Consider the following 11,104-nt stretch of genomic DNA (forward strand, 5'->3'; position numbering starts at 1 on the left):
AAAAGCCGAGTACCCTCCGAGCACTATTTTCAGGAAGTCCTTGATGGCGCTCGTCTAATAGAGACGCAGTGCTCGAAGGATGCCATGTTCTGATAGCATATGTAATTATAAAGCAATATTTTGATGAATTGTAGTAGCCTTTTATACTTGTGCCTTCAAGTATTTGGAACACCTCCTGTGCGGTCATTTTAAGATATATATAATATATATATATATATATAGTCTGAAAGATGGCAGTCGTTGGCTTCAGCCCCCACGCACATAGTGCGGGGGTGCTCGCAGAAGACGCATTTTCACACTTAACCCAACGTCTTGGTCCTACAAAGGAGGTGATAGCGCAGCAGGCCAGGCAACCGGACTATAATGCTTTAACACTTTCACTTAGCCATAGGAGCTTGACAGTGGGACTATTTAGGTAGCCCCTTGGTGGCGACTGCGCTCGCCCGAGTTCGGGGCGGGTATGTGCCTGGCCAGGAAACGGCCCTTCATTAAAACGGAGGAATCCTATAGATTCCGATAGGTCATCGGGTGGCTGACCAGTCTCACGCCACATCATGACAGTCAGTTTTCAGCTTTCTCTACTGAGGCGCTTGCCCGGCCTAACCGGGGCACAATCGCAGTAGTTCTCCTGGTGCTACCTTAGCCGATAGAGCGGAACGTAAGGTAGGCGAACTCAGGAGCCGGGCAACCCAACATTTGACCAAAGACATGATTCGGAGCTGATGCATATAATGCCAAAACCCGCGACGCCGAACACTCCCTAAGGTGTTCGGTCTTTATGAGTGCGAGCAAAACAACACTCTTTATTAAAAAGCCCCTAGTGTCCAGGTATGAGCAAAAATTCTAACGTGGCCACATGCCAAGACGCCAGCCTCCTCCTTAGTTATATCAGAGAAAGCCAGGGGATATGTAGCAACAAGAGACAGTAAAAAAGGTTTACGCAGGGTCTTAATCTAAAAAGAATCCTTAGGACAGGTCCCTGCTGCACGTCTACGCCTGTGTCTCCGTTGTGCCGTATCCTGGACGGGCGCCGCACGACGTTCATCGACGAAAGAGAGGAACTGAGCTGAAAATGGGTCGTGCCGAACAAAAGTTTGAAATAAGCAAAGTATAAAGGAAAATATACTGAACTGAGCTTTATTGTCTCTTATTGTATATGTACGGAGCCCCTAGTGCGGGGGTATATGGCCACTAAGCCTGCATCAATGGTGATTTTGTACGAAACTCGTCTCTCCGCGTTCGTGGTCTTTGATGACCTATTCCGAAATTTTTGGCCGGTGAAGCCATTTTACTGTGGGGCTGTCAAAGCGGCCGCACAGTCCTCCGCTTGGGGGAGGGGCACATCAATGCTTCCCCTTCAAAGAGATGATGCCTCGTGGACCGGGCATCTTAAGCGTTAGAGATGCATAATGCGGCATTGTGTTAAAGCAGGCGAAAGCTTCGCGCCCTAGTAGTGCTTGATAGCGACTGGAGAATGGGACGATGTGGAAGGTCAGCTTTTCACGGCGGAAGTTATCGGTAGAGCCGAATATAACTTCGAGCCGGAGAAAACCCATGCAATGGGTGTCCGGACCAGGCGTGACCCCTTGAAAGGCGGTTTTGCTGCAGCGGATTCTTGCTGGGTCTATCCCCATGTGGCGGATCGTGTCTTGATATATCAGGTTTAGTCCACTACCGCCGTCCATAAGGACATTTGAAAACTGGAGTCCGCCAATTATTGGATCGAGTACCAAGGCAGTCCGGCCTGTGTTCCTGATACTTCTAGAATAATCCAGCTGATCGAAGATGATTGGTTTTGACAACCAATGGCGGGACCCCTTTGGGATAGGTCGTGTGGTGCGTGCCTTTATGGGCGCCGCACGTTTTGTTATGTGAAGTAAGTTCACTGTTTTTACTTCTTGTGGGAAGTTCTTTTGTTTCCTGGTGCTCTGCTTTTGGGGTTCGTCCTCGTCTTTGCTTGGTGTGTCGATCCCCTTGTGTTCGGCGTTGAGTCTGCCGGATTGTTTGAAAACCCAACAATCTCTGTGGTATGGTTAGCAGGCTTACCGGGAGTACTATGTATTTGACATATCCTGTCCAGGATTTTGTTTAAGTTGGATGGATTATCCCTGTTATCCTGGAGGGGTGGCTTTGTCTGATTCTTTCATGAGCTTTTGAATCCAGCATTGACTGCCGTGCTCTTCGGACTTTTTTCCTTAGTCCGGCGATGGTCCTTGTTGCATCGCGGTTTTCCATTTCCATCCCTAGTTTTGGATGTACTTGGGTCGCTGGCGCTGCATCTTGCCAACCAGCTGTCCTCTCCTGCACAAAAGCGGGTCATGAGGCTTGTTAGTGCGGCCATTGTTCTTGGCTTTTCTTGGCCGAGGTGTCTGGCGAGCCATTCATCTCGGACGTTATGCCTGAAAGCTGCTAAGGCTTCGGCGTCCGGATAGTCGACTATCTGATTCTTTTTAGTGAGGAATCTATTCCAGAATTGCCGAGCTGATTCTCCGGGCTGTTGAGTTATGTGACTAAGATCGTCTGCATCCGGAGGGCGGACAAAGGTCCCTTGAAAATTTGCTCGGAAAGCGTCCTCGAGTTCTTCCCAACTTCTGATTGTGTTTTCAGGAAGGCTTTTAAGCCAATGCCGGGCTGGCCCTTTAAGCTTAAGGGGTAAGTATTTTATGGCGTGGAGGTCATCTCCTCTAGCCATATGTATGTGGAGGATATAATCCTCGATCCAGACTCCAGGGTCTGTTGTTCCATCATATGCCTCTATGTTTACGGGTTTGAATCCCTCTAGAAATTCATAGTCCAAGACCTCATGGGTGAAACATAGGGGATGTGCGGCGCCCCTGTATTTGGGTGTGCCGGATTCTGATGATGGCTTTATTGCATTGCTTACGAGAGCTTGCTTTCTTGGCCCGTAAATGGACCTGACTGGGCCCTGATGCGAATCCTTAAGTGGGTCGCATGCCGATTTAAGTGCGGCGTCGCTTGCCGCTTTATGCTGGCCATGGGGGCGTCTATCCGACCGTGTGGCTTTCTTATTTTTTGAATGCGAGGGCTCTAGGGCCTCTTCGTCGAATTCGAGCAGTAGCTTTCTCTTCGGATAGCTTTTAGTGCGGCGACTGTCGCCATATTTATCTGCGCTATTGATTACTTTACTCCATCGGATCCTGAGTGCATCTTCCGCCATTTTTAGCTTTCGCTTCTGCTTTTTCAGGCTGCGTGCTGTTGCAATGAGCCTCTTGTGGAGATTCTTCTGCTTCGTGGGTTTATCCGGCGTAAGGTCGTTCGGAGTGCTGTTTTCGCCGGGGGAGGGATGTTCGGTTTCTCTATCCGTGTTGCCCTGTTCGGACGGTTGCTCTAAGGCCTGCTCGTTGTCTACCAGCTCATCCTGCTCTATGGCTGGGTCTTTATCGAGGCGGGGCTTGGGTCGGCGTTTACGCCGATGCTTTGATTGCTTTTCGAGGGATCGGTCCCCCATTCCATCCCCTTTTTCCTCGTTGTCGTTTCCTTTAGGGGTATCCACCATGTACACATCGTGAGATGGGGTGGCTGTCCAATGCCCTATGGGCGTTGGCTCATCTGTATCTCTTGCATCGTCGTCCATGCTGTCGATGTCTGCCGAGTCGAAGTTGAGCACGTCGTTTAAATTGTCGACAGTGGCTACCAAGTGGGTGGTGCGTGGGCTTTGAATTTCTTCATCGTCCGTATCCCATCCTCGCTGACCGTAGTCCGGCCAGGGCTCTCCTGATAAAGAGAGAGACTTTAGAGAATTTAGGATGTTGCCAAAAGGCGAGTGCTGAAAGATGTCCGCGGCGGTGAACTCCATTATCGGCGTCCAATTGGATTCGATCGGCAGGGGCGCGGGGGGTTCGGAGTTCGGAGAGGAATCTGGCTCCTTGGAGTCACGGGCCGTGCGGAACACGGGGCTGACGTTCGGCTCGATCGCCTTTGAGATCGTAGCCCCCGAGGTGACGTCCAACCGCTCATCCTCATGTGGCGCAATAGGCTTCGAATAAAGGGTCGGAACCGGTGCTTGTGCGGCCTCCAGGGCACTGTTCGGCGGCAAAGCTAGATCATGCCTCTCGACACAGTGCGGCGCACTCAGCTGTGGCTTGAATCCGTCGAAGATCGAATCCCCGCGGGTGTCTGCAGTGTAGTTTAAGCTTCCAAACCTGACCTGATGGCCAGGGGCGTAGCTTTCGATCTGCTCCAGGTGGCCAAGCGAATTGGCCCGCTGTGCGAAGCCACCGAAGACGAAGATCTGTCCGGGGAGAAAAGTCTCACGCTGGACCGCATCGTCGTTGATGATCAAAGGAGCCATCGAGCCCAAAAGTGACGACACAGAGGAACTCTCAATGAAAGCACCAATGTCGGTGTTAAAACCGGCGGATCTCGGGTAGGGGGTCCCGAACTGTGCGTCTAGGCGGATGGTAACAGGAGACAAGGGACATGATGTTTTTACCCAGGTTCGGGCCCTGTCGATGGAGGTAAAACCCTACTCCTGCTTGATTAATATTGATGATATGGGTAGTAAAAGAGTAGATCTACCACGAGATCAAGGAGGCTAAACCCTAGAAGCTAGCCTATGGTATGATTGTTGTATGATGAAGTTGTCCTACGGACTAGAACCCTCCGGTTTATATAGACACCGGATAGGGTTAGGGTTACACATAGTAGGTTACAATGGTAGGAGAACTTGAATATCCGCATCGCCAAGCTTGCCTTCCATGCCAAGGAAAGTCCCATCCGGACACGGGATGAAGTCTTCAATCTTGTATCTTCATAGTCCTGGAGTCCGGCTGAAGGTATAGTCCGGCTACCCGAACACCCCCTAATCCAGGACTCCCTCACTTTCCTTAACGGAAATTGAAATCTAATATTTCCTTCCTTCATATCAACAATTGCACTAATCGTTCTAAGGAAAGGTCTACCAAGAATAATAGGACATGAAGGATTGCAATCTATGTCAAGAACAATAAAATCTACGGGCACATAATTCCTATTTGCAACAATAAGAACATCATTAATTCTTCCCTAGGTTTCTTAATAGTGGAATCCGCAAGGTGCAAGTTTAGAGAGCAATCATCAAAATCACGGAAACCTAACAAATCACAGAAAGTCTTTGGAATCGTGGAAACACTAGCACCCAAATCACATAAAGCATAGCAGTCATGATCTTTAATTTCAATTTTAATAGTTGGTTCCCACTCATCATAAATTTTTCTAGGGATAGAAACTGCCAATTCAAGTTTTTCTTCATAAGATTGCATCAAGGCATCAATGATATGTTTAGTGAACGCTTTATTTTGACTATAAGCTTGAGGAGAATTTAGCATGGATTGCAACAAGGAAATACAATCAATCAAAGAGAAATTTTCATAATTAAATTCCTTGAAATCCAAAATAGTGGGTTTAGTAACATCTAGGGTTTTAATTTCTTCAATCTCACTTTTATCAATTTTAGCATCAAGATCTAAAAACTCTGAATTCTTGGAACGCCTTCTAGGCAAAGGTGGATCATATTCAGTCCCATCATTATCAAGATTCATATTGCAAAACAAATATTTAATAGGGTACACATCAATAACTTTTAGATCTTCATCTTTATTTTCATAGGAACTAGAAGAACACGCTCTTATAAAGGCATCTTTCTTAGCACGCATCCTAGCGGTTCTTTCTTTGCACTCATCAATGGAAATTCTCATGGCTTTGAGAGACTCATTGATATCATGCTTAGGTGGAATAGATCTAAGTTTCAAAGAATCAAAATCAAGAGAGCTCATCAATCTTAAGCAATTTTTTTTCAATCTTAGCATTGAAATTCTTTTGTGAAGTAATAAATTCTTTAATATTAGATTCAAAATCAGAGGAAATTTTATTATAATTTCCATAAGAATTGTTGTAGGAATTACCATAATTATTAGAGGGATTACTAGGATAAGGCCTAGGATTGAAATTTCCTCTATACGCGTTGTTACCAAAATTGTTCCTACCAACAAAATTCACATCCATAGATTAATTATTATTATTCTCAATCAAGGTAGACAAGGGCATATCATTAGGATCAGAAGAAACACTCTTACTAGCAAATAATTTCATAAGTTCATCCATCTTTCCACTCAAATCATTAATTTCTTCTATCGCATGCACCTTTTTATTAGTAGATCTTTCAATATGCCATTGAGAATAATTAACCATAATATTATCTTGGAGTTTAGTAGCTTCTCCTAAAGTGATTTCCATAAAAGTGCCTCCCGCGGCCGAATCTAAAAGATTTCTAGAAGCAAAATTCAATCCGGCATAAATTTTTTGTATAATCATCCACAAATTCAAACCATGAGTGGGGCAATTACGTATCATTAATTTAATTCTCTCCCAAGCTTGTGCAACATGTTCATGATCAAGTTGCTTAAAATTCATAATATCATTTCTAAGAGAGATGATCTTAGCAGGAGGAAAATACTTAGAGATAAAAGCATCTTTGCACGTATTCCATGAATCAATACTATTTTTAGGCAAAGACGAAAACCAAGCTTTAGCACGATATCTAAGCGAAAAAGGAAATAGCTACAATTTAACAATATCATTATCCACATCTTTCTTCTTTTGCATATGGCACAAATCAACGAGGCTATTAAGATGGGTAGCGGCATCTTCACTCGAAAGGCCGGAAAACGGATCTTTCATGACAAGATTCAACAAAGCAATATTAATTTCACAAGATTCAGCATCGGTAAGAGTAGCAATCGGAGTGCTAATAAAATCATTGTTGTTGGTATTGGTGAAGTCACACAATTTAGTGTTATCTTGAGCCATCCCGACAAGCAAGCAAACTAACACACAAGCAAACAAAAAGCAAGTGGGCAAAAATAGGCAACCCGGAAAGAGGAGGATTGAGAGAGAGAGAGAGAGCAAATAAAACGGCAAGGGTGAAGTGGGGGAGAGGAAAACAAGAGTGAGGGAGTCCTGGATTAGGGGGTATCCGGACAGCCGGATTATATCCTTTGGCCGAACTGTTGGACTATGAAGATACAAGATTGAAGACTTCGTCCCGTGTCCGGATGGGACTCTCCTTGGCGTGGAAGGCAAGCTTGGAAATACGGATATGTAGATCTCCTTCCTTGTACCCGACTCTGTGTAACCCTATCCCCCTCCGGTGTCTATATAAACTGGAGGGTTTTAGTCCGTAGGACAACATACAATCATACCATAGGCTAGCTTCTAGGGTTTAGCCTCTCTGATCTCGTGGTAGATCAACTCTTGTACTACTCATATTATCAAGAATAATCAAGCAGGACGTAGGGTTTTACCTCCATCAAGAGGGCCCGAACCTGGGTAAAACATTGTGTCCCCTGCCTCCTGTTACCATCCGCCTTAGACGCATAGTTCGGGACCCCCTACCCGAGATCCACCGGTTTTGACACCGACATTGGTGCTTTCATTGAGAGTTCCTCTGTGTCTTCATCATTAGGCTTGATGGCTCCTTCGATCATCGATAGTGGTGCAGTCCAGGGTGAGACCTTTCTCCCCGGGCAGATATTTGTATTCGGCGGCTCTGCACTGCGGGCCAACTCGCTTGGCCATTTGGAGCAGATCGAGAGCTATGCCCCTGGCTATCAGGTCAGATTTGGAAACTTGAACTACACAGCCGACATCCACGGAGACTTGATCTTCGACGGATTCGAGCCCTTGCGAGTGCGCCACACGGCCACGATGAGCATGACTTAGCTCCACCATCAGACAGTGTTCGGGAGATCGCACCGACGACCGCTCCGACCCACAAATCAGAGACAATTGCGCCATCCAGTGACGGGTGGATAGACTCCGCCGCGGAGGCTGCACTCTCATCGGCGATCGAGCCGAGTATCGACCTTACCCTTCACAAGAGTCGTGACGCCAAACTGCTGGATTCCTCCCCGGCCACGGACTCTGAACCGCCTGCGCCCGTGCCCATCGAATTTGACTGGGCGCCGATCATGGAGTTCACCTCCGCTGATATCTTTCATCACTCGCCTTTCAGTGACATACTGAACTCATTAAGCTCTCTCTCTCTGTCAAGAGAGCCCTGGCCGAACTATGTCCGGCAGAATTGGGATGCAGATGACGAAGAAATTCGTCGGCCGCCCACCACCCACTTAGTAGCCACTGTCGACGATTTGACCGACATGCTCGACTTCGACTCCAAAGGCATCGACGGTATGGACGACGATGCAGGAGACGAATAGGAGCCACTACCCACAGGGCACTGGACGCCCACTTCATCATTTGATGTATACATGGTGGACATACCCAAAGAAAACAATGACGAAGAAAGAAAGGACGCACCGAAGGGTTGTTCCCTCGAGAAGCAGTCAAAGCGGCGGCGTAAGCGCCGCTCCAAATCCCGCCTCGGCAGAAGAAGCGATCATATAAACCCAGCGATAGAGCAAGGCGAGCCAGCGGACGACAAACACGGCATTGAACCATCATCCGACCACGGCAACATGGAGAATCAAACCGAACAACCCAACTCCGTCGAAAATAACAGTCCGGATGACATCACACCGGACATGCACCCGGAGCAACAGAATACCTATCAAAGGCTTGTTGCCACTGCGAGGAGTCTGAAAAAGCAGAAGCAAAGGCTCAAGGCTGCACAAGACACACTTAGAATCAGATGGAGTGAAGTACTCAACACTGCAGCGAAGTACGGCGGTAATCGCCACACCAAGAGCTACCCGAAGCGAAAGTTGCTTCCTGAATTCGATGAGGAGGCCTTAGATCCCCCGCAATCAAAAAACAAAATGGCCATCCGGTCGGATAGACGACCTCGTGGCCAACATAGAGTGGCAAACGACGCCGCACATAAGCCAGTACACGATCCACGTGAGGGCTCGCATCAAAAGGACGGCGCAACCAGATCCATCTATGGGCCATGCAAGCGCGCTCCAGCATGCAATGCAACACAACAAACATCCCAACACCACGGTACACCCAAATACAAGGGTGCCGCACACCCCCTATGTTTCACCGATGAGGTGCTGGACCATGAATTTCCAGAGGGATTCAAACCCGTAAACATAGAGGTGTACGACGGAACGACAGACCCTAGGGTCTGGATTGAGGACTACATCCTCCATATCCATATGGCTCGAGGAGACGATCTCCACGCCATCAAGTACTTACCCCTGAAGCTCAAAGGGCCAGCTCGGCACTAGCTTAAAAGCCTCCCCAAAAACCCCATTGGAAGATGGGAAGAGCTCGAAGACGCTTTTCGGGCAAATTTTCAAAGGACCTATGTCCGACCACTGGATGCAGACGATTTGAGTCATATAACTCAACAGCCCGGAGAGTCAGCCCGAAAGCTTTGGAACAGGTTTCTCACTAAAAAGAACCAAATAGTCGACTGCCCGGACGTCGAAGCCTCAACAGCTTTTAACTACAGCGTTCGAGACGAATGGCTTGCCAGACACCTCAGCCAAGAAAAGCCGAGAACAATGGCAGCATCAACAAGCCTCATGACCTGCTTTTGCGCGGGCGATGACAGCTGGTTAGCCCGGTGCAGCACTAGCGACCCAAGTACATTCGAAGTCAGGGACAGAAACAGGAAACCACGACGCAGAAAAAACAAGCGCCGGAATAAAGAAGACAGCCCGAAGAGCACGGCGGTAAACGCCGGATTTAGAAGCTCTCGGCCAGGTCAACAAAAGCTGCCCTCCAAAGGCAACAGAGACGAACTGTCCATCCTAAACAAGATTCTGGATATAATATGTCAGATCCACAGCACCCCCGATAAACCTGCAAATCATACCCATAGAGAATGTTGGGTCTTCAAGCAGTCCAGCATGCTCAACGCCGAACATAAGGGGCATGATACACCAAGCAAAGACGAGGACGAGCCTCACAAGCAAAGCACTGGGAAACACAAGAAATTCCCACCAGAAGTCAAAATAGTAAACGTGTTACACGTGACAAAGGGGAGAAACAAAGCGGCACTCCTAGAGACACATGCCCCAGGGCCTATCATCGTGGAGTTCTGCCACTGGTCGTCCCAACCGATCACCTTTGACCATCGGGATTAATCGGCAAGTATTCGGCATGCAGGATGGGCTGCCTTGGTATTAGACCCAATAATTGATGGATACCACTTCAGACGAGTCCTGATGGACGGCGGCGGCAGTTTAAACCTAATATATCAGGACACAGTCCGCAAAATGGGGATAGACCCAACAAAAATTAGCCGCAGCCATACTACCTTTAAAGGAGTAACGCCAGGCCCAGAGGCCCATTGCACGGGCTCCCTGCTACTAGAGGTTATATTCGGCTTTCCCGATAACTTCCGCAGCGAAAATTTAACGTTCCACATCGCTCCGTTCCAAAGTGGTTATCAAGCACTAATCGGACGTGAAGCTTTCACTCGCTTTAACGCAATACCACATTACGCTTCTCTCATTCTTAAGATGCTCGATCCACGTGGCATCATTACAGTAAATGGAAATATTGAGCGCTCCTTGCGTGCGGAAGACCGTGCAGCTGCCTTGGCAGCAGCACACTAAACGGCCTCACCAACTATAGCATCTGACAGGTCGTTAAGACCACGGACGCGGTTGGACGAGTCCAGTGCAGCTATATGTAATTGATACATGTTTGATGGCTATACCCCTATTACAATACAAGGGGCTCAACATGTGCAAACAAGTGGCAATTAGGCTCAACTTTACTCATTTTGAACTGTACATGGTTTATTTAGTATAACCTACCTTTTGCACGACAACTTTTCAATTAAGTTCCTTTCTTTTTTAGATGACCATCATGCTACACCCGTCCAGAATACGGCACAACGGACAGGCGCAGACGTGCAGCAGGGACCCGTTCCGAGGATTCTTTTTAGATTAAGACCCTGCGTAAACCGTTTTTACTGTCTCTTGTTGATACACATCCCTCGGATTCTCAGTACAATCGAGAAGGATGCTGACGTATTGGCATGTGGCCACATCAGAATATTGCACGTACCTGGACACCAGGGGCTCATTACAAAGGGCACTGTTTCGACCCGGTTTACATCATAAAGACCGAATACCCTAGGAAGTGTTCGGCGTCGCGAGTTTGGCCTTATATGCATCAGCTCCGAATC

This window comes from Triticum urartu, chromosome 2 (genome assembly GCF_003073215.2).
Source record: "Triticum urartu cultivar G1812 chromosome 2, Tu2.1, whole genome shotgun sequence".
In the NCBI taxonomy this organism is placed as follows: Eukaryota; Viridiplantae; Streptophyta; class Magnoliopsida; order Poales; family Poaceae; genus Triticum; species Triticum urartu.